Genomic DNA, 23,642 nt, shown 5'->3' with positions numbered 1-23,642 from the left:
GCTTGGCATTGAGAAAACACAATGGAAGTTTTGAACAGCCTTAAATACTTGGTTTCCATTCAATTTGTAAACTTTTGAAGCTGCATGGAGCAAATGGATAACAAAATTAAGATAAAGATATCTATAAAATAGAGGAGAACTTTTGTTCAGCTTATAGTGCTGAGGAACAAATATCAGAGTTCAGGACCTATGAAGGGAAAGGTCCTGGAGAAAACATCAAGATTTCAGTTGAAAATCACGGAAGACTAGAAACAGGGTTGAATCAGGGGTAGACTGAAACATAACATACTTCATTCTGGTTTCAAATCAACTCAGCCCAAGATAGTATTAAGACCATCAGCTCTCACTCTTTCTTGGAGACAAGCTTTTCGTTGACTCAAAATAATTAAATGATCTCAAAATACCAAGTATTGGTCAATATATGGATGTATAGGAACTCATATATAGCTGATGGAAGAGTAAGGTGGTAAAGCCATTTTACAAAACTGTTGGCTTATTTCCTGAAAGTGACCATTCACATATCCCATGACACAGCCATTCCATTCCTAGGAATGCTCAATAGAAATTCTTACACAGCACAACCTGTACTAAATGTCATGTATATCAAGGGAGACTTGTACATGTCAAAAATAACATTCATAATGGCAAAAACTTGGACATGAACAAAATCCCCCTCCACAGTGGAAGGAATGACAAAACTTAGATGCAGTCTCATAATACAATATAATTTAGCATTCAAAGTAAAGATCTTCACCCATAAGCAGCAATGCAGATGAATATTTGCAATATGATATCAAGTAAAGAAAATGGCTGATTCATGTCAATGTATGACAAAACCCACTACAATAGTGTAATTAACCTCCAACTAATAAAAATAAATGGAAAAAAAAAGAAAATGTCAAAAGATTACATACAACATGGCATTCCTTTTTATAAAGTTTAAAAACAGATGAATTATTATCTATAAGATATACAAAAGAATGTAACAAAATTATATAAAAAGAATTATTGTGTTTACATAAAACTCAAAATTAGGTTAAGAAAAGCATTTTTAAGGGTGTTTACACATAAGATAAATCTATAGAAAAAACTATTAACATAAAATCCATTGTTGATAGAGGAGCAGAGTAAGTCATATGAAAATAGAAAAGGTCACTTAGAGTGTTACAAAACTGGTAACCAGTGATCAATGTTTTACGCCAAGTGTTGCTACCTGGTTGTTTGAATAATGCTAATCTTTCTGACTACTGTTATGTTTGCCACTACATTTTCAAATATATTAAATAATCTCTTTTTGGAGATATTTTCCACAATAGAAGCAAAGGAAAAATACATAATAAGTTAAAACCAATTTGACAACTCAATGGTGTCGTGCCTGAGTCTCATCTGTTCTGGTATTGCTGATCCTGTTCGTGATGCCAATTTTCTTGCTGTTCGCACTGCGGGCACTGTTTGCTGAACTCAAGGCAGGCGAGACAGGAGCTAAGACGCTGGCAGAAGACTCAAGTGGCTATAAGAACTGCGGACAGGCTTATTCTCTCCTGACTGGCACGGAGGTGATAACACAGCCTCCATCCTGGCTGACGCAGCGGCTGTAGCAGCAACCACAACATAACCACACGGAGCCGTAACAGAGCCATAGCTAAGCCTCATATAACGTAATCATGATGTTGCTCCAATGTAGCCCCAATGTGGCAGCAGCCAGGGCTTTCACAGTGAAGCTCAAACAGGGGTATGGCACAAAGGAGCCAGTGACCAAGTGAGCACCTCGTGACATGCATGCGCAGTGCTGTAAGTGATCTCAGCTCTTACATAAATGTGCAAAGCCATTGTTTACAGAACATGGGGTTCAGTTCAGTTCAGTTCTGTTCAGTCGCTCAGTCGTGTCCAACTCTGTGACCCCATGAATCGCAGCATGCCAGGCCTCCTTGTCCATCACCAGCTCCCGGAGTTTACTCAAACTCATGACCATCGAGTCGGTGATGCCAACCAGCCATCTCATCCTCTGTCGTCCCCTTCTCCTCCTGCCCCCAATCCCTCCCAGCATCAGGGTCTTTTCCAATAAGTCATCTCTTCTCCTGAGGTGGACAAAGTACTGGAGTTTCAGCTTCAGCATCAGTCCTTCCAATGAACACCCAGGACTGATCTCCTTTAGGATGGACTGGTTGGATCTCCTTGCAGTCCAAGGGACTCTCAAGAGTCTTTTCCAACACCACAAGTCAAAAGCATCAATTTTTCGGCACTCAGCTTTCTTCACAGTCCAACTCTCACATCTACACATGACCACTGGAAAAACCATAGCCCTGACTAGACGGACCTTTGTTGGCAAAGTAATGTCTCTGCTTTTTAATATGCTATCTAGGTTGGTCATAACTTTCCTTCCAAGGAATAAGCATCTTTTAATTTCATGGCTGCAATCACCATCTGCAGTGATCTTGGAGCCTAAAAAAATAAACTCTGACACTGTTTCCACTGTCTCCCCATCTATTTCCCATGAGGTGATGGGGTTATAAGGAGTGAAAACATAGGGCGAGAAAGTCTGACTGTTTTTATCTTGTTAATCTCCCCACAGTTCTCTTCCAATAGTAACAGAACTTCTTAGAATCTTTCATATGCCTACTCCTTTTTTTTCTTTTTTGTCATCACATTCTTTCAGAATCCAGATTCTGCCTTTCTATTACAAAAATAGCTCTTGTTCAAGTCATGATGACATCCATATTGCAAGGTCCCATTATTATTTTTTAGTTTTTAGCTTATTAGTACTATCAGAAATATTTAATAACCCTCCCTTCTTCCTGAAGCTTTCCCTTGACCTTTGGGACACCAGTCTATTATCTCTCCTCCTACTTCACTAGTTGCTAATCTTCAAATTTCGTTTCTATTTCACCTCATCATCCTTCTGTATAAATCCTTTTTTATAAATTCAAAAGGCTCTGGATCTGAACCTATTCTTTTTCATATCAGCATTCATTTCCTAGATGTTCTCATCCAGATACTCAGTTTGAAGGCTAACTAATTTGTATCTGCATATCTGCATCACTAAACTCAGCTCTGAACTTTTTGCATGCTGGTTGGCTGCTCATCATCATGCTTTTTTTGTCTAACAGACATCTCAAAATTACTTTATCAAAAATCAAGCTCTATTTTTGTCCCTCAATAGCAAACACACTCACAGAAATCCAGGTTTTCATCCAGTCTCTTCCGTTTTAAGAATCACAACTCCTCATTTTCACTGATGCTCAAGTCTAAAACTATGTGATTATCCCTGTCTACTTCTTTCATACACATACTATGAGAAATACTCACTTTTATAATGAAATCTCTTCTTACACTTTCAAAATATTTCCATAATTCAACCATTTCTCTTCCTGTCAGCTATTTTCACTGTGTTGCAATTACAATCATCTTTTATAGTGTATCTCAGTAGCCTTCTTACCAGTCTTTTCTTCAACATTTATCTTATCTGTGATAGACAAAATAATGCCCCCAAATATGTCCACATCACAGACCCCAAAACTTATGAATATTTTAGTAATAAGGAAAGAAAACTTAATATAGCAGATAAAAATTCTTGCTAATCAGATGACCTTAACAACATGAAGAATAACAAAGGTCCTTGAAAATAGAAGAGGAAAGCAGAAGAGAAAACTAGAAAGATGTAAGAAGGACTTTCCCTAAAGTTACTAATGTGAAGATGGAAGCAAAGACAATGAGACAAGAAAAGTCAGTAGCTTCATGAAGCTGAAAAAGGCAAGGAAGCTAAATGAATTTCCCAATAGAGCTTCCAGAAGAAAATATAACTGTCAGTACCTTGATCTTAGCCCAGTGAGGTAGGTGTCCAACTCCTTACTTTCAGAACTATAAAATAGTAAATATCTTGTATTTTAAACTACCAAGCTTTTGATAATTTCTTATGGAATTCATAGAAAACTAATCAGGATTCCATAATTTCCTGTCAACATTGCAATCAAATATTTTGAAAAATAGAAAAGAAAACACAAGTCATTTCTCTCTTTAAAAATTTCCCATGACTCTACAGCTTTTCAAAAATTAAGAAGTGAATTCCTCAAGATGGTCTCTAAGTCCTTACATAGTCTGAACCCCTAGTGTCTCTCAAAACTCACCATATCCCTTGTACTTGTTTTTCACTCCAAACTTAATTCATGTTTTACTCTTTTAGAATAGAAGAGGCATGGTCCCACTTTGCAGTTTTGTAGTTGCTATCTCCCCTGCCAGTCTTCGCTAAGAAGCCTTGCATTTTATCCTCCTTTACTTTCTCTGCTCACATTTTATCCAACAGAGAAGTCCTTTCTGATTGACCATACAACAACCTTTTCCCACAGCAGTCTTTCGCCCTCTTATCCTAGCTTTATCTTTATCACAGCATTTTTTTTTACCACTTAAAATAACATTTATATACTTTTAAACTTTTCTTTTTCTTCATTCTTTTAATAATTGAAATGTAAAATTCTTAAGACTGACTGTTCATGTCACCAGTTCCTATGAAGGTTCCTGGCATAACTCACCTTAGATTTATAATCAATATTTTAAAATGAATAAATAAACACATGAAGAGCAAAATTTCACCCTGATAAATACACAAAGTACATTAAAAAGGATGTAAGACTAAGCAATCAGTTGTCTCAGATAGTTTGATGAGTGAAGTGGGTACAATGGTAGTTTTCTTTCCACATTTGGCATCATTGCACTCAGCAAAGAAATTCGGTATCATGGTAAAAGTTTGGCCATTTCCAAAAGCATAAAATGACAACAGAAACAAAACTACAATTATAACAATGACTTATTGAATATTAGGAATCTTTGTGCTCTAATTCATATTGCTTCTGCCTTTTCCCTTCAAATATCAGAGAACTTTATATTTGACCATAGAAAGCAAATACTACTGATTTTAAAGAGTACTACTCTCCTCATGTGTCTCCTAAATTTTTAAATTTAAACTATATACATTTCATAGTAGACTGAGCTCAACCTCAGATTTTAAGGATAGTTTTAGAAATGGGTGAGCAGTAATGATGAAAAAGGAAAAATTACTAATCATGTGAAAATGCTTGCTACTGAGTATTACAGAATAAACCTGAATAGTAGCCAAATATCTCCCTACGTAGTAAACTAATGGCAAATAAAGAAACATTTTCCAAATATCTTATTTATACAGCAATGATATTAAAGATAGTATTGCATCTACAAAATCTTGATTTTATATATATTACTTTGTGATGTTGGTATTTGACAGCAAATAACAAAATTATGTAAACCAATTACTCATCAATTAAAAATAAATTTAAAAAATAAAATTAAAAAATTCATTAGCCAAATTTTAATGTAACAACTTACATTTTAAAATATTCATGTATTTATCCTTAAAATGCAGCTTCTATAGCATTCATCCTAAGGAAATATCTTTTTTTAGTGGTCAAAGGGTCAAAGATGTACATATGATATTTTAGAATAGTTAGATTTTTACAAGTTTTTATTCCTGCAAACAATTATTGTCATAACCATATGAAGTCTCACAATACTATATATTGTATATTTTATAATATGGAAATATGTTCAAAATATATCTAAGTTAATACACTAACATCATTATCCCTTTTCATAAAATGTGAATATGTATATAAAATATATTAAATGAATAAATTCAAAATTGAAATTTGTAATGCAATACTTAGAAAAAGAAAAAATAATTTTATTAATAAAAAACTAACAAAGTATAGATAAAAAGGATAAAAATAAATAAGTATATGTATATATGTCTTTCTTAAATTATAAATTTGTTGTATTTAATAAAGCAACAAAGAAAAAAACATTCAGTTAGAAAGTAAAATCTGGGAAACAAAGCAACTTTATTTGTTGGGGTTATTTAAAATTAATAACAAGATACATATTTGAACTTGTATAATTAAACAAAAATAGAACAAAAATTATGATTATTTTTTATTATCTTAGGATTTTCCTCGAATTCACTTTATAAATGCACTCTAATCTATCATAAAATTGTGATAACATGCTAACTCATCAAATTATGAGGGTTTGGTTAAGAAGAATAATAGAAGAATCAAACAGACTGTTTCACAAACTAAATACTGCTACTGTGAGTATCATTCATTTATAATACTGGGAGTAATCATTTGCTTAGTGCCAGTTACCAATAAGCAATAATGTAAAAGCAAATCTATAAACAAGAAAGGGATCAAAGTAGAGTAATGCTGTCAGTTATATCCCATTAAATAATCATGATTCTTAATCATATGAAGCAAATTTTATTAAGCATCTATTATTTTTCCAAGCATTTGAAAATAAGAATGCTAAACACTCACTGAAGGATTTCCATAGGGCAAATTCATCTAGACAAGTGGTAGAGCTAGGATGTGAAATGAATTCCTGGGTTCACTAGGACTTTGATTCATCTGAATCTAAAGCTTATAGAGCAGCAGTTTTTGAAATATCAATATTATTGGATATTCAGTAACATTGAGAATTCATGTTCTGAATTTTTTTATATGTCTAGATATTTTGGATGTGCCAAGATGAGGTAGAAATATTCTGACCTTTGTAGCAATAATATATGGGCTTAGCAGTTTGGGGAAATTGTTTTTGTTTTTGCATTATCTAGATTAGCATTATTATATGAAAAATAATGTGCATTTACCAATAGTTACATTTATTTTATTTTTTAAAAATTTTCAAAACTTGAATATTTAAGGAAGAGTAAATCATGTTTCCTCAAATGTAACAATCATTATGTGCATGAAATTAATAAGATATCAGAAAAAATATTGCTGCTAGATATATTCTAGTAAGTTATAATACAGAATAAGTTAATTAGCCACATGATAGTTGAAGACAAAAACTAGAAATAAAAGGGGAAATCTTTGAAAAATGACACACTAAAATAGAAAAATGATAAACTTTATTCTATAAAGTTTTTACTGTTTTATTGATATAAATATGACTATTGTAATCTTCACATGACTATTGGAATGTGAAACATCTGTTTTCCTTTGTTTTAATTAGATGTTCTTTATTTTTGCTAGTGGTAAAGAATCTGCTTGCCAAGGCAGGAGACACAAGAGATGTGGGTTCAATCCCTGGGTCAGGAAGGTCCCCTTCCCGAAGGAAATGGCAACCCACTCTAGTCTTCTTGCCCAGAGAATCCCATGGAAGAGGAGCCTGGTGGCCTACAGTCCATAGTGTTGCAAAGAGTTGGACATGACCGAAAGCAACTTAGCATGCATATTTTAATAAAAATAATTCAGTCTTAAAGTGACTCATTCAAAGTCTTCTATTTTCTATATTTCATATTTCAAAGTAATATTTCATTCTATGAAGCTGATGATGACATCATTAACAAACACAAACTTTTGAAATGTTACAAAATCTGAGTAAAACATATAATAAAATTTGCAATGAAAAGTTATGTCTCAGAGCATAAAATAGTGGACTCTCTGCTGACTATACCTGAAAGAACCATGCCAGGGAATGAACTATATTTTCATCACCTTTGATGATTTCCTTTTCAATATAGTTTGTTACCTATGCACGTACTGATTATATCTCTCCTTTTCAAGTGACACATTCAGCATAACTTGAATGTTTAATTATATTTAGTGTCTCTGTTGTCATTTTGAAATATGATTCATTTAAATGAGGTTTTAGTGAATAATTATTTAAAAGTTGTAACTAAAAACTTCCTCTAGAATTGCTTATAAAGGATCAGCTTGCCTTTGGCGTTATCTTGTGTTCCTTTTGAAGAAACTATTTGCAATGACAGCAGCATATGGCTTAAAAAAATTGTATACTTAAATCATTAATGGCTAAGTTTTATAGTACTTAGTTATGAGGCACCAGGCAAAAGGTGAGGATATCCTAATGAACTTTTGTCTTTTAGGTCACTACTTTGAATTTCATGCAGCTTAGTAGTCTCGGTAAGACAGTTCCATCAAAAAATTGAGAAATATGAGACTGGTCATATCCCAACAGCAATGGAGATGAATGAGAACTTTATGAGAAAGATCATATGTGAGATGGAGCATGAAGGGGCCCAAATTTATGATACTATACATATGTTTGATATATCTTTAAATACAGGATATGGTAAACCTAATTATATATAATTATGGAAAAACAAAGGGAAAATGAGCCAATTCTACACTGCAATTTAAAAACTTAAGTTTAGAGCTATGTTAAGGCAACAGAACAAACTTTAGAAACAGAAATAATCAGCATTGGAATTCTGGAAATTCTTAAGTGAATATTAAAAATTGGCACTTCCTAAGTCCTTGAACTGGAGAAAAGTAAAAGACAAAAAAAAAAAGAAGAACATCTGCTTTCCATGTCATCCAAATGCTTCCCCTCGTGCTGAAATATATGATGGAAAGAGTCATATTTATGCATATCTATCCATGTAACCATATTGGTGATCAACAAAGATTTCAAATGTATTTCAAAAACAGTTAAAACTAATTCTTTCTCAGTGATTTCCCATGATATGTTTAACTGAATTTAAAGCATTCTATTAACCATGTGTGATACACTAGGATAAATTTTGTTGTTGTTGTTCAATCACTAAGCTGTATCCAAATCTTTGTAACCCCATGAGCTGCAGCACACCAGGCTTCCCTGTCATTCACTATCTCCTGGATTTTCCTCAAACTCATGGCCATCCAACCATCTCATTCTCTGTTGCCCTCTTCTCCTCCTGCCCTCAATCTTTCCCAGTATTAAGGCCTTTTCCTATGAGTTGGCTCTTTGCATCAGGTGGTCTAAATTATTGGAGTTTCAGCATCAGTCCTTCCAATGAGTATCCAGGGTTGCTTTTTTTTCTTTTTTTTCTTTTTTAGGATTGACTGGTTTGATCTCCTTGCTGTCCAAGGGACTCTCAAAAGTCTTTTGGAGCACCATAATTTGAAAGCATCAATTCTTTGGTGCTCAGCCTTCTTTATGGTCCAACTCTCACATCTGCACATGACTGTTGGAAAAAATCATAGCTTTGACCTTAGTCAGCAAAGTAATATCTCTGCTTCTTAATATGCTGTCTAGGTTTGTCAGAGGTTTTCTTCCAAAAAGAAAGTGTCTTTTAATTTCGTGGTTGCAGTTACCATTCACTGTGCTTTGGAGCCCAAGAAGATACAGTCTGTCACTGTTTCCAGTTTTTCCCCATCTATTTGTTATGAAGTGATGTGGCTGGATGCCATGATCTTAGTTTTTTGAATGTTTTTTTCCCAGAAATCTTGATTCCAGCTTTTGAGTCATCCAGCCCAGAATTTCACATGATGTCCTCTGCACATAAGTTAAATAAGCCACCCAAGACGGATGGGTCATTGTGTAGAGTTCTGACAAAATGTGGTCCACTGGAGAAGGGATGGCAAATCACTTCATTACTCTTGCCTTGAGAACACCATGAACAGTATGAAAAGATAAATTTTAGATTGAAACTAATTCTGTGTCTTATCTGTGGTTTATTTAATGTTATTAACAATTTGTTACTCAATATCTCAACAATATCTTATGAGGTATTACTGCTCTGGCCCAAGTAGCCAGTGTGGAAAAGATAAATTTACCTGTATTTAAAGGAAAATGGCTGGGCTCTATATTAACATTCAGTTCAGTTCAGTCTCTCAGTTGTGTCTGATTCTTTGCAATCCCATGAACCATAGCACGCCAGGCCTCCCTGTGCATCACTAAATCCTGGAGTCAAACCCATGTCCATTGAGTCAGTGATGCCATAGAACCATCTTATCCTCTGTTGCCCCCTTCTCTTCCTGCCCTCAATCTTTCCCAGCATCAGGGTTTTCAACCATAGCAAGTTTTAATTGTTCCTCAAGATTGAAAGATGCTGACAGTCATGAGCATTCAATTTTTGTGCCCAGTCACTGTTGTTTTCTTATTGTTGTTTTCAACTCAAAATCCATATTAGTTGACTACTAACTTATTATGAACTCTAGTAAAAAATTAATTTCAATACTCAAATATGTGTAGTGCCAGGAGTTTTATTTAGGAATAAGTGGAATTTTGTTTGAACTCAAGTTTCTGATCAGCTTCATGTATGTGGAGGACTCTGGGCTTTGATGAAATGTGATGGGTTTGACACGGTTTTCAAGTTATCCGTGTATCTAGAGGCAATTTAAATTCCTTGAGCCCAACATTTGCTATTTTCAAGTGAGCACAATATTATGTTTCTCACATGTTACTATCATAGATGACAGCTTTATATGTAGCACATAAGTGCTAAATATATGTACTGTTTTGTAGAATAATTAATCCAATATTTGCAAGAAAATGACACTTTTTCTAATGCATCATTTCATAGGTAAAAGTATAAAATTTGATCTGATGATCATCTCAGAAAAGGCAATTGCAAGTGAGTCACATAGAAAGGGGTTAGGGAGAAAGTAAGTACAGTGTAGAATATCAAGTCATTTATGTTAAACTAACTAGATTGTAATTTTGGAAGCTTGAGTTTGTCAACCTGAGAAGGCTAGGGAATATACGTATACTATGAGGACCAATCTTCATTTTTATCATCTCTGTTAGTCAGTACTTTAATAAAGACTCCAGAAAGCTCTCAGTAACTAAGTTTACCTGACATTTCTGAATATATATTTTTTTTTTACCTAGACTAAATTTATTTGTGCATGTAGCTGTGTTGTTTGTATTTTAGGCATAGTGAGAATGAATGCATACATATATGTATGATTGTGTGCATAACTTATATGCAGAGTAAATCATGCGACAAGCTGGAATAAAGATTGCTGGCAGAATTATAAATAACCTCAGATATGCAGATGATACCACCCTTACGGCAGAAAGTGAAGAAAAACTAAAGAGTATCTTGATGGAACTGACAGAGGAGAGTGAAAAAGTTGGCTTAAAACTCAACATTCAGAAAACTAAGATCACAGCATCTGGCCCCATCACTTCATGGCAAATAGATGGGGAAACAATGGAAGCAGTGACAGACTTTATTTTCTTGGGCTCCATAATCACTGCAAATGGTGACTGCAGCCATGAAATTAAAAGATGTTTGCTCCTTGGAAGAAAAGTTATGACCAACCTAGACAGCATATTAAAGAGCAGAGACATTACTTTGCCAACAAAGGTCTGTCTAGTCAAGGCTATGGTTTTTCCAGTAGTCATGTACGGATGTGAGAGTTGGACCATAAAGAAGGCTGGGCACCAAAGAATTGATGCTTTTGAGCTATGGTGTTGGAGAAGACTCTTGAGAGTCCGTTGGACTGCAAGAAGATCAAAACAGTCCATCCTAAAGGATATCAGTCCTGAATATTCATTGGAAGGACTGATGCTGAAGCTGAGACTCCAATACTTTGACCACCTGATGTGAAGAACTGACTCCTTGGAAAAGCCCCTGATGCTGGGAAAGACTGGAGACGGGAGGAGAAGGGGATGACAGAGGATGAGATGGTTGGATGGCATTATTGGCTCGATGGACATGAGTTTGAGTCAGCTCTGGGAGTTGGTGATGGACAGAGAAGCCTGGCATGCTGTGGTCCATGGGGTTGCAAATAGTCGAACGCGATTGAGCGACTGAATTGAACTGATCTATCTAATTATCAACTGTGTCTAATTCCACAGGGAGCTCCAATGAGAAGAGAAAGGTCTTGTACTTTGCTCACCATTTAATCCTCCACAGGTCTAGAACTTCATAAAACACAAAATAGGTGCCAGAAAACATCTAAATTTAGTCAGTTGATTAAATCTCAGTGAACTTTGATTTCTCCATTCTCCAGAATTTGATATTATATCTTTTACATTTGCCAAAGGCTTTCAGAACCTGTATAATGGCAAGTTAATTAACTATTACTGTTCACTCAATTCAACAAGTAAATCCTATCTTAAAGATAAAATTAAAGATAGCATGAATATCTGCTTGAATATACTGTTCTTAATAAAGTTAAATTATGGTGGCGATTATTTTACACCCAAATTTTCCCAACTGGAAAGGATAGAATTTCATATTTTACTACCTTACACAACCTTGTTCTGTAAGAGCAAAACTAGACATTTAAAGCAGATAAATAAAAGTTCCTTTACATCCCTGAAATATTATGAATCTACATACCACCTTAAGTCCATGAAGTGTTTTATATTAATTTCTTGAAACTTTTTTTTTAATGATTTTAATTTGTCCTGACACTAGAACAACATCTTCTTTTATAACTTGAATCAGCAACCACTGGAAATCTTTAAGCTGTTGCCGAGATCCATTTACCTGAATGATGAATCAGCAGACTCAAGTTAAGCACTATAAAATATATAAGATTAAACTTTTCCCTCTTCCTGTCATTTATCTAAAGGTCTTGTAAGGGATTATCTGATTTAAGTTGTTGCTGCTTTTAAAAATATGTAGCAACACCACATTTTCTGAGGGTTATCTTGGTGCCCTCTCAGCTGTTTGAAGTTGATGGGGCCTCTGTGTGGATGACTATATTATTTTGGAAGCAGTTTCCAAGAAGACACAGAATATGAAGGGGTAGCAATAAGCAGATTTGAACTTTTTAAATCATCAGTGCTCCCTAGAGCATTTGAGTGTTCAAGAGCCCTAGTTAGGATTAGGTATGGGTTTCCCTAGAGGAGTTTTATGATGACATAAAATAGAGTTTAAATTTTATAACTCGTACCCTTTTGACTTTGACTTTTGCTGAAAATGTTCAAGATTAATCAGTATAGTATGTTCACCCTAGTATATCTTAGTGGTTCTCTAGATAATTTTCTGGAAACATTGACTTTAGATAGATAGAAACAATGTGAAGCAGACATGCTGGATATAATTTTTAAAAACACTATAGTCATCAATAATCCTATCTTGTTGTAATCATTGTCTTGAGCCATTATTTTGAAAATAACTATCTTATAATGGTCTAATACAATCAAATTCAAAAGAAGTAATCTAAATTTCCTAAACTATATCCTATATTACATGATTTTTGTATGTCTTAAACTCTTAATCTGACCCCTGGGGAAACAAATAGTTGATCATAAATATTTACAGAATATCTTCTTTGTACCATACACTGTGAGATACAGATACCTCTTCTGATTTTGGTAATGCTCTAAAATACTTTCTGCAATGTTTTTTTCAGAGATGATGCAAATAAGCAGTTTCATTTGAGCTAATACAATCTTGTGGTATATACTAACAAGTTTGTTACTCTCTCATATACAACAGGTTACTTCAAAATTCTTTTATTTATATTATTTACTCCAAACACCTAAGCTAGTATTTTCTATTTTCCCCTAGATGATATCCTATTTATATATGTCCAAGCTTAAAAGATCATCTCCTCTACAATTCTTTCAACAACTCTCTTACAAAAACTCTCTATTCAAAGTGCTACATTTATGTTTAACATTTTACTTTCTATACTTATACTGACATTATTTGCTAAATGCTTACTTTTTTATTACTTGAATAAGTAAAATGAAACTTTTTTAGTATGTAACTCTGTACCTTTATTTTATTTCTAAGTGTATGGTACATAGTAGTGAATAAATAGATCAAATTATCAATCCAAGTGCAGAGGCATAGCCCCAGGATTTCTAATGGTATGAACTTATGAAAAGAAAATAGGAAGATAATTAGCAATATAATTATTAATGACAAAATCTCTGTAGTTTTTAAGCAGACATTCTTTGTTTTATTAAGCTTGATAAAATATAGCTGCAAGCTAAAATACAGAGAGATGTTTAGAACTGCTTAATCAGCTCTGATAGAAAAAGTCAACTATCCATGTTTTGGCGTAGAAAAGGATGGCAAAGATAAAGTTAAGCTAAAAATGAACAAACAAAACAAAATATCCAAACATACAAAACCAAAGGCTTAAAGTTTTGCCTCTATTTTTATTATAATTGAATATCAATTGAAAGTAGTTTATTAACTCAAATGCCAGTTTTTCATATATTATACTTCTGTTTGACTATGGAATTGTCCAATACAAAATAACACAGATAGGCAGTTTTGAGTAGAAGTAGGTGAACTGATGAAATTTGACCCATATTTGCAGTATGGGGACATGCATGTACAAATTGAATCTTAGATATATAGCATCTCTAGAAAATAGTGTCCAAACTACTCTTTCCTGTAGTGAGTTGACTCTTATTTAAGCACTCAAATGAAAATATTGCATAGCTTCCAAGAAAATCACTTGTTAAGAAAACACTCCTGAGAGGGAAAATAGGGATGCTAAATGGAATAATGAGGAAAGCTATGTGGTCAAGGAAAGGTAAAACCTAGAGATTTATGCACATGATAGCAATGAAGCTGAATCTAGCCTGTGTACACTGGCAGTGAATCAGAGACAGAGTTTTGGGTCAAGGGGACAAGAACAGCTTTATAATTGGCAAGGCAGAGGACCACAATGGGTTAATTCCCTCAGCAATTTCTGCCCCAATCTGGAGGAAGTAGGGAGATGTTTTATAGTACAAAACATAGAGGTTCAAAGAGGGCATTATTCAGCTTGTGGATATTCTTCTGATTGGTGTTAAAGTAACTAGGAGGAGTCAGCATCACTCACCAACTGGTCTGGTATCTACGTGCTTATTAGCAGCATACCATTAACCATTAATTTCTCCCACGTGGTAGGATTTCAGTATCTGCACAATAGCTCAGTGATATGTTTGTGTGTATGCCTTGATGAGGAACCAGGACCTTGCCACAAGACTGTGCTATTGTTTTTCTTCACAGTTACTCCCTTGTCTTGCATCTCCTCCCTTCTCTAACTAACCCTTGGGACCTACCATTTTGAACTCAGGGAACATCCTGGAAGCTGAATGAAGCCATTTCTCGTAATGTAAGAAATGGGGGACACAGGAACACTTTTGGACACAGGAGCTCCACTGAGCCCTGCTTGATATCAGCAACTCTGCTAACTTTAAATATGTTAAATCCATGGGTAACCATGAACTGAGGTTTTGAAGCATAGTTTCTTTGATACACTCTTAACTCAAAGTACACATGTCTCTTACACTGAAGTAGGAAAACTGGGGAAAAAGACATCACAGAGTATTTGCAAGAAGGGATCATATTTGAATGTTGTATTTCATAGCAAATAAAACTTCTTACAATTGTCACCCAGCTGCCCATGTCAAGAGCCAAAGACCATCTCTGGTACTTCAGTAGTTTGTTTATTATTGTTACCTATTGGACCATAGTTAATACAATTTGCTAGTCCTCTAAGCATTTCTGAAGAAGTAATTGCTAGCCAAATAAATTTGACATGGCAAATACCTTCAAAGTATTAGTAATGCCAAATTTCCCAACCTTAGATCACATAAATTACCCAAATAATGATGTGTATACATAAAGGCAAGCTATATATAAAGTTAAAGGCAAAGGAGAAAAGTAAAGATATACTCATTTGAATGCAGAGTTCCAAAGAATAGCAAGGAGAGATAAGAAAGCCTTCCTCAGTGATCAGTGCAAGAAATAGAGAAAAACAACAGAATGGGAAAGACTAGAGATCTCTTCAAGAAAATTAGAGATATCAAGGGGAAAGTTCATGCAAATATGGGCTCAATAAAGGGCAGAAATGGTATGGACCAAACAGAAGCAGACAATATTAAGAAGAGATGGAAGAATTCACAGAAGAACTATATATATATGTATATATATATGAACCAGATAACCACGATGGTGTGATCATTCAACTAGAGCCAGACATTCTGGAATGTGATGTCAAGTGGCCCTTAGGAAGCATCACAAACAACAGAGTTAGTGGACATGATGGAATTCCAGTTGAGCCATTTCAAATTCTACAAAAGAAAAATGATGCTGTGAAAGGGCTGCACTTGTATGCCAGCAAATTTGGAAAACTCGGCAGTGGCCACAGGACTGAAAAAGGTCAGCTTTAATTCCAATCTGAAACAAGGGTAATGCCAAAGAATGTTCAAACTACTGCACAAATGCACTCATCTCACACGATAGTAATATAAGGCTCAACATTTTCCAATCCAGGCTTCAACAGTACGTGAAGCTTGAACTTCCAGATGTTCAAGCTGGATTTAGAAAAGGCAGAGGAGCCAGAGATCAAATTGCTAGCATCCCTTGAATCATTGAAAAAGCCAGAGAATATCAAAAAAATGTCTACTTCTGCTTCACTGATTACACCAAAGTTGTTGACTGTGTAGGTCACAACAAACTATGGAAAATTCTTCAAGAGATGGGAATACCAGACCACCTTACCTGCTTCCTGAGAAATCTGTATGCAGGTCAAGAAGCAACAGTTAAAACCAGACATGGAACAAAAGACTGCTTTCAAATTGGGAAAGAAGTACATCAAAGCTGTTTATTGTCACCCTGCTTATTTAACTTATATGCAGAGAACATCATGCAAAATGCTGGGCAGGATGAAGCACAAGCTGGAATTAAGATTGTCAGGAGAAATATCAATTACATCACATACACAGAACATAGAAACCTTATTGCAGAATGCAAAGAAAAATTAAAATGCTTCTCGATGAAAATGAAATAGGAGAGTGAAAAAGCTGGCCTAAAATTCAACATTCAGTTAACTAAGATCCTGGCATCCAGTCCTGTCACTTCATGGCAAATAGATGGGGAAACAATGGAAACAGTGAGAGACTTTACTTTGAGGGACTCCCAAATCACTGCAGATGGAGACTGCAGCCATGAAATTAAAAGACTCTTGCTCCTTGGAAGAAAAATGATGACCAAACTAGATAGCATATTAAAAAGCAGAGACATCACCTTGCCAACAAAGGTCTGTCTAGTCAAAGCTATGGTTTTTCCAGTCGTCATATATGGATGTGAGAGTCAGACCATAAACAAAGCTGAGCATGGAAGAATTGATGCTTTTGAACTGTGGTGTTGGAAAAGACTCTTGAGAGTCCCTTGGACTGCAAGGAGATCCAATCAGTCCATCCTAAAGGAGATCAGTCCTGAGTAGTCATTGGAAGGACTGATTATGAAGCTGAAACTAGAAAACTTTGGCCACCTATGTGAAGAACTGCTTCATTGTAAAAGACCCTGATACTGGGAAAAATTGAGGGCAGGAGGAGAAGGGACAACAGAGGATGAGATGGCTGTATGGCATCACCGACTCAATGGACATGAGTGAGTAAACTCTGGGAGTTGGTGATGGACAGGGAGGACTGGCTTGCTGCGATTCATGGGGTCACAAAGTGTCAGACACAACTGAGCACCTGAACTGAACTGAGCTGAAAGAACCCTGGCATGTAGTCCATATGGTGGCAAAGAGTTGGACATGACTGAGCAACTCAACTAGTCAAGCCTAATATATATGTGTGTGTGTGTGTGTGTGTGTGTGTGCATACACACATACACAGTCAAGCCTAATATATATGTGTGTGTGTGTGTGTGTGTGCATACACACATACACAGTCAAGCCTAATATATATGTGTGTGTGTGTGTGTGTGTGTGCATACACACATACACAGTCAAGCCTAATATATGTGTGTGTGTGTGTGTGTGCATACACACATACACAGTCAAGCCTAATATATATATGTATATATGTGTGTGTGTGTATGTATATATATAGATATAGATATATAGGTATATAGATATATAGATATACAGGACTGAGCAACTTTCACTTTTCATTACATATATATTATTTATATATATAATCAGTTGAGTCACTCAGTCATGTCCAGCTCTTTGCCACCCTATGAACTGCACAGCCCATGGAATTCTCCAGGCCAGAATACTTGAGTGGGTAGCTCTTGCCTGCTCTTGGGCATCTTCCCAACCCTATGATTGAATTGGGATTCATATATATATATGATATATATGATATATATATATATCATCAGTCAGTCCAATTCAGTCACTCAGTTGTGTCCGACTCATTGTAACCCCATGGACTGCAGCACACCAGGCCTCCCTGTCCACCACCAACTCCTAGAGCCTACCCAAGCTCATGTCCATTGAGTCGGTGATGCCATCCAACCATCTCATCCTCTGTCGTCCCCTTCTCCTCCTGCCTTCAATCTTTCCCAGCATCAGGGTCCTTTCAAATAAGTCAGCTCTTTGCATCAGGTAGCCAAAGTATTGGAGTTTCAGCTTCAACATCAGTCCTTCCAGTGAACACTCAGGACTGAATTGAATATAAAAACTGTTAACATTGAAAAAATGATTTTATTAATGTATGTGCATATGTGTGTTAATAGCTCAGTCATGCCTGACCCTTTGTAATATCAAGGCTTGTGGCCCACCAGGCTCCTCTGTTCACGGAATTCTCCAGGCAAGACTACTGGAGTGAGTAGCCAATCCCTTCTAGAGGATCTTCTCAACCCAGGGATGGAACCCAGGTCTCCCATATTGCAGGCAGATTCTTTACTGTCTGAGTCATGAGGGAAGCTCATTTATACACACACACACATTGACTTTTAATAAATTTTGTATTAATGTTATGGCAAATATATTCTTGAAGCAAGTTTTTAACTTGCTTAAATTATTAAATTTTATCTTGTGTTAAATAAGATTGTAAAAGCTCAACTGAAGGAATTCAATTTGTTCTGACTCCTCTTTACTTATTAAAAATAAAATAAAATGATGATTACTGTTTTAATCTTTTTTAATTAATTTATTTAATTGCAGACTAATTACTTTATAATATTGTGGTGGATTTTGCCATACATTGACATGAATCATCCATGGGTGTACATGTGTCCCCCATCCTGAACCCCCCTCCCACCTCCTTCCCCATTCCATCCATCAGGGTCATCCCAATGTACCAGCCCTGAGCACCCTGTCTCATGAACCAAAACTGGACTGGTGATCTATTTCACATATGATAGTATACATGTTTCAATGCTATTCTTTTCAATCATCCCACCCTCACCTTCCTGACAGAGTCCAAAAGTGTGTTCTTCACATCTGTGTCTCCTTTGCTGTCTCACATATAGGGTCATCATTACCAACTTTCTAAATTCCATATATATGCATTAATATATTGTATTCCTGTTTTTCTTTCTTTCTTACTTACTTACTTACTTCACTCTGTGTAATAGGCTCCACCTCATTAGAACTGATTCAAACTCATTCTTTTTAATAGCTGAGTAATATTCCATTGTGTATATGTACCACAGCTTTCTTATCCATTCATCTGCTGATGGACATCTAGGTTGCATGTCCTAGCTACTGTAAACAGTGCTGCAATGAACACTGAGGTACATGTGTCTCTTTCAGTTCTGATTTCCTCGGTGTGTATGCCCAACAGTGGTATGGCTGAGTCATATGGGAGTTCTATTTTCAGTTTTTTAAGGAATCTCCACACTGTTCTCCATAGTGGCTGTACTAGTTTGCATTCCCAACAGTGTAAGAGGGTTCCCTTTTCTCTCACCTTCTCCAGCATTTATTGTTTGTAGACTTTTTGATAGCAGCCATTCTGACCACGTAAGATGGTACCTCATTGTGGTTTTAATTTGCATTTCTCTGATAATTGTGATGTTGAGCATCTTTTCATGTGTCTGTTAGCCATCTTTGTGTCTTCTTTGGAGAATGGCTGTTTAGTTCTTTGACCCATTTTTTGATTGGGTCATTTATTTTTCTGGAATTGAGATGCTTGAGCTACTTGCATATTTCTGAGTTTAATTCTTTGTCAGTTGATTCATTTGCTATTATTTTCTCCCATTCTGAAAGCTGTCTTTTCACCATGCTTAAAATTTCCTTCATTGTGCAAAAGCTTTCAAGTTTAATTAAGTCCCATTTGTTTATTTTTGCTTTTATTTCCATTACTCTGTGAGGTGAATCATAGAAGATCCTACTGTAATTTATGTCAGAGGGTGTTTTGCCTATATTTTCCTCTAGGAGTTTTATAGTTTCTGGCCTTACATTTACATCTTTAATCCATTTTGAGTTTATTTTTGTGTATGGTGTTAGTGTTCTAGTTTCACTCTTTTACAAGCAATTGACCAGTTTTCCCAGCACCACTTGTTAAAGGGATTATCTCTTCTCCATTGTATATTCTTGCCTCCTTTGTCAAAGATAAGGTGCCCATAGGTGCGTGGATTTATCTATGGGCTTTCTATTTGTTCCATTGATCTATATTTCTGTCTTTTTGCCACTACCATACTGTCTTGATGACTGTAGCTTTGTAGTATAGTCTGAAATCAGTTAGGTTGGTTCTACCAGTTCCATTCTTCTCTCTCAACACTGCTTTGGCTATTCGAGGTTTTTTGTTTTGTTTTTTTTTGTATTTCCATGCAAATTGTGAAATTATTTGTTCTAGTTCTGTGAAAAATGCCGTTGGTAGCTTGATAGGGATTGCATTGGATCTATAGATTGCTTTGGGTAGTATAGCCACTTTCACAATATTGATTCTTCCAATCCATGAACACAGTATATTTCTCCATCTATTTGTGTCTGCTTTGATTTCTTTCATCAGTGTTTTAGAATTTTCTATATATAGCTCCTTTGTTTCTTTACGTAGATTTATTCCTAAGTATTTTATTCTTTTGTTGCAATGGTGAATAGAATTGTTTCCTTAATTTCTCTTTCTGTTTTCTCATTGTTAGTGTATAGGAATGCAAGGGATTTCTGTGTGTCAGTTTTATATCCTGCAACTTTACTATGCTCATTGACTAGCTCTAATAATTTTCTGGTGGTGTCTTTAGGGTTTTCTATGTAGAGGATCATGTCATCTGCCAACAGTGAGAGATTTACTTCTTTTCCAATCTGGATTCCATTTCTTTCTTTTTCTTTTCTGATTGCTGTGACTAAAACTTCCAAAACTATGTTGAATAGTAGTGCTGAGAGCGGGCACCCTTGTCTTGTTTCTGACTTTAGGGGAAATGTTTTCAATTGTTTACCATTGAGGATAATGTTTGCTGTGTGTTTATCATATATGGCTTTTATTATGTTGAGGTATGTTCCTTCTATGCCTGCTGTCTGGAGGGTTTTTATCATAAATGAATGCTGAATTTTGTCAAAGGCTTTCGTTGCATCTATTGAGATAATCATAGGGTTTTAATCTTTCAATTTGTTAATGTGGTATATCACATTGATTGATTTGCAAATGTTGAAAAATCCTTGTATCCCTGGGATAAAGCCCGCTTGGTCATGATATATGATCTGTTGACTATGTTGTTGGATTCTGTTTGCTAAAATTTTGTTAAAGATTTTTGCATCTATATTTATCAGTGATATTGGCTTGTAGCTTTCTTTTTTTTATGGTATCTTTGTCTGGGTTTGTCTGGATTTGAGGGTGATGGTGGCCTCATAAAATGAGTTTGGCAGTTTACCTTCCTCTGCAATTTTCTGGAAGAGTTTGAGTAAGATAGGTGTTAGCTCTTCTCTAAATTTTTGGTAGAATTCACCTGTGAAGCCATCCAGTCCTGGGCTTTTGTTTGTTGTAAGATTTTTTATTACAGTTTTGATTTCCGTGCTTGTGATGGGTCTGTTAAGATTTTATATTTTTTTCCTGGTTCAGTTTTAAAAGGTTATACTTTTCTAAGAATTTGTCCATTTTTCCAAGTTGTCCATTTTATTGGCAAATAGTTGCTGAAAGTGGTCTCCTATGATCCTTTGTATTTCTGTGTTGTCTGTTGTGGTTTCTTCATTTTTATTTCTACTTTTGTTGACTTTATTCTTCTCCCTCCTTTTCTTGATGAGTCTGGCTAATGGTTTGTTTATTTTACTTATTTTCTTAAAGAGCCAGCTTCTAGTTTTGTTGATTTTTGCTATACTCTCCTTTGTTTCTTTTTCATTTATTTCTGCCCTAATTTTTATGGTTTCTTTCCTTCTACTAACCCTGGGGTTCTTCATTTCTACTTTTTCTAGTTGCTTTAGGTGTAGATTTATGTTGTTTATTTGATTTTTCTCTTGTTTCTTTAGGTAAGCTTGTATTATTATGAACCTTCTCCTTAGCACTGCTTTTACTGAATCCCATAGGTTTTGGGTTGTTGTGTTTTCATTTTCATTCATCTCTATGCATATTTTGATTTTTTTTTCATTTTCGAGTTCCTTTGTAATTTGTTGGTGGTTCAAAAGAAGTTTTTTATCTTCCATATGTTTGTATTTTAATTTTTTTTCCCTGTAGTTGACATCTAATCTTACTGCATTGTGATCAGAAAAGATGCTTGAAATGATTTCTTTTTTTTTTTTTTTTTAATTTACCAAGGCTAGATTTAGATGTGATCTATCCTGAAAAACGTTCTTGTGCACTTGAGAAAAAGGTGAAATTCATTGTCTGGGGATGAAATGTCCTATAGATATCAATTAGGTCTAGCTGGTCCATTGTATCATTTAAAGTTTGTGTTTCCTTGCTAATTTTCTGTTTATTTGATCTATCCATAGGTGTGAATGGGATATTAAAGTCTCCCACTATTATTGTGTTACTGTTAATTTTCCCTTTCATACTTATTAGCATTTGCCTTATATACTGTGGTGCGCCTATGTTGGGAGCATGTATATTTATATTGTTATATCTGTTTCTTGGATTGATCCTTTGATCAATATGTAGTGTCCTTCTTTGTCTCTTTTCACATCCTTTATTTGAAAGTCTATTTTATCTGATATGACTATTGCTACTCCTGCTTCCTTTTGGTCTCCATTTGCATGAAATATCTTTTTTTCAGCCCTTCGCTTTCAGTCTGTATGTGTCACTTGTTTTGAGGTGGGTCTCTTGTAGACAGCATATATAGGGGTCTTGTTTTTGTATCCATTCAGCCAGTCTTTGCTTTTTGGTTGAGGCATTCAATCCATTTACTTTTAAGGTAGTTGTTAATAAGTATGATACTGTTGCCATTTACTTTGTTGTTTTGGGTTCGAGTTTATAAACCTTTTCCATGTTCCCTGTCTAAAGAAGATCCTTTAGCATTTGATGAAGAGCTGGTTTGGTGGTGCTTAATTCTCTCAGCTTTTGCTTGTCTGTAAAGTTTTTTTTATTTCTGCTTCATATTTGAGTGAGATTCTTGCTGAGTATAGTCATCTGGGTTGTAGGTTTTTCTCTTTCATCACTTTAAGTATGTCCTTCCATTCCCTTCTGGCCTTAAGAGTTTCTATTGAAAGATCAACTGTTACCCTTATGGGAATCCCCTTGGGTGTTATTTGTTGCTTTTCCCTTGATGATTTTAATAATTGCTCTTTGTGTTTGATCTTTGTTAATTTGATTAATATGTGTCTTGGGATGGTTTGCCTTGGGTTTATCCTGTTTGGGATCCTCTGAGTTTCTTGGATTTGGGTGGCTATTTCCCTCTCGATTTTAGGGAAGTTTTCAACTATTATCTCCTTAAGTATTTTCTCATGGCCTTTCTTTTTGTCTTCTTCTTCTGGGACTTCTATGACTTGAATGTTATGGTGTTTAATATTGTCCCAGAGGTCTCTGAGGTTGTCCTCATTTCTTTTAATTCTTTTTTTTTCTTTTTTCCTCTCTGCTTCATTTATTTCCACCATTCTATCTTCCACCTCACTTATCATATCTTCTGCCTCAATTATTCTATTGTTGGTTCGCTCTGGAGTGCTTTTGATCTCATTTATTGCATTATTCATTATTGATTGACTTTTTTTTTTTTTTCTTCTAGGTCCTTGGTAAACATTTCTTGCATCTTCTCAATCCTTGTCTCTAATCTATTTATCTATAACTCCATTTGTTTTTCAAGATTTTGGATCATCTTT

Source organism: Cervus canadensis, chromosome 11, assembly GCF_019320065.1.
Source record: "Cervus canadensis isolate Bull #8, Minnesota chromosome 11, ASM1932006v1, whole genome shotgun sequence".
Taxonomy (NCBI): domain Eukaryota; kingdom Metazoa; phylum Chordata; class Mammalia; order Artiodactyla; family Cervidae; genus Cervus; species Cervus canadensis.
This window is presented reverse-complemented; position numbering follows the sequence as displayed.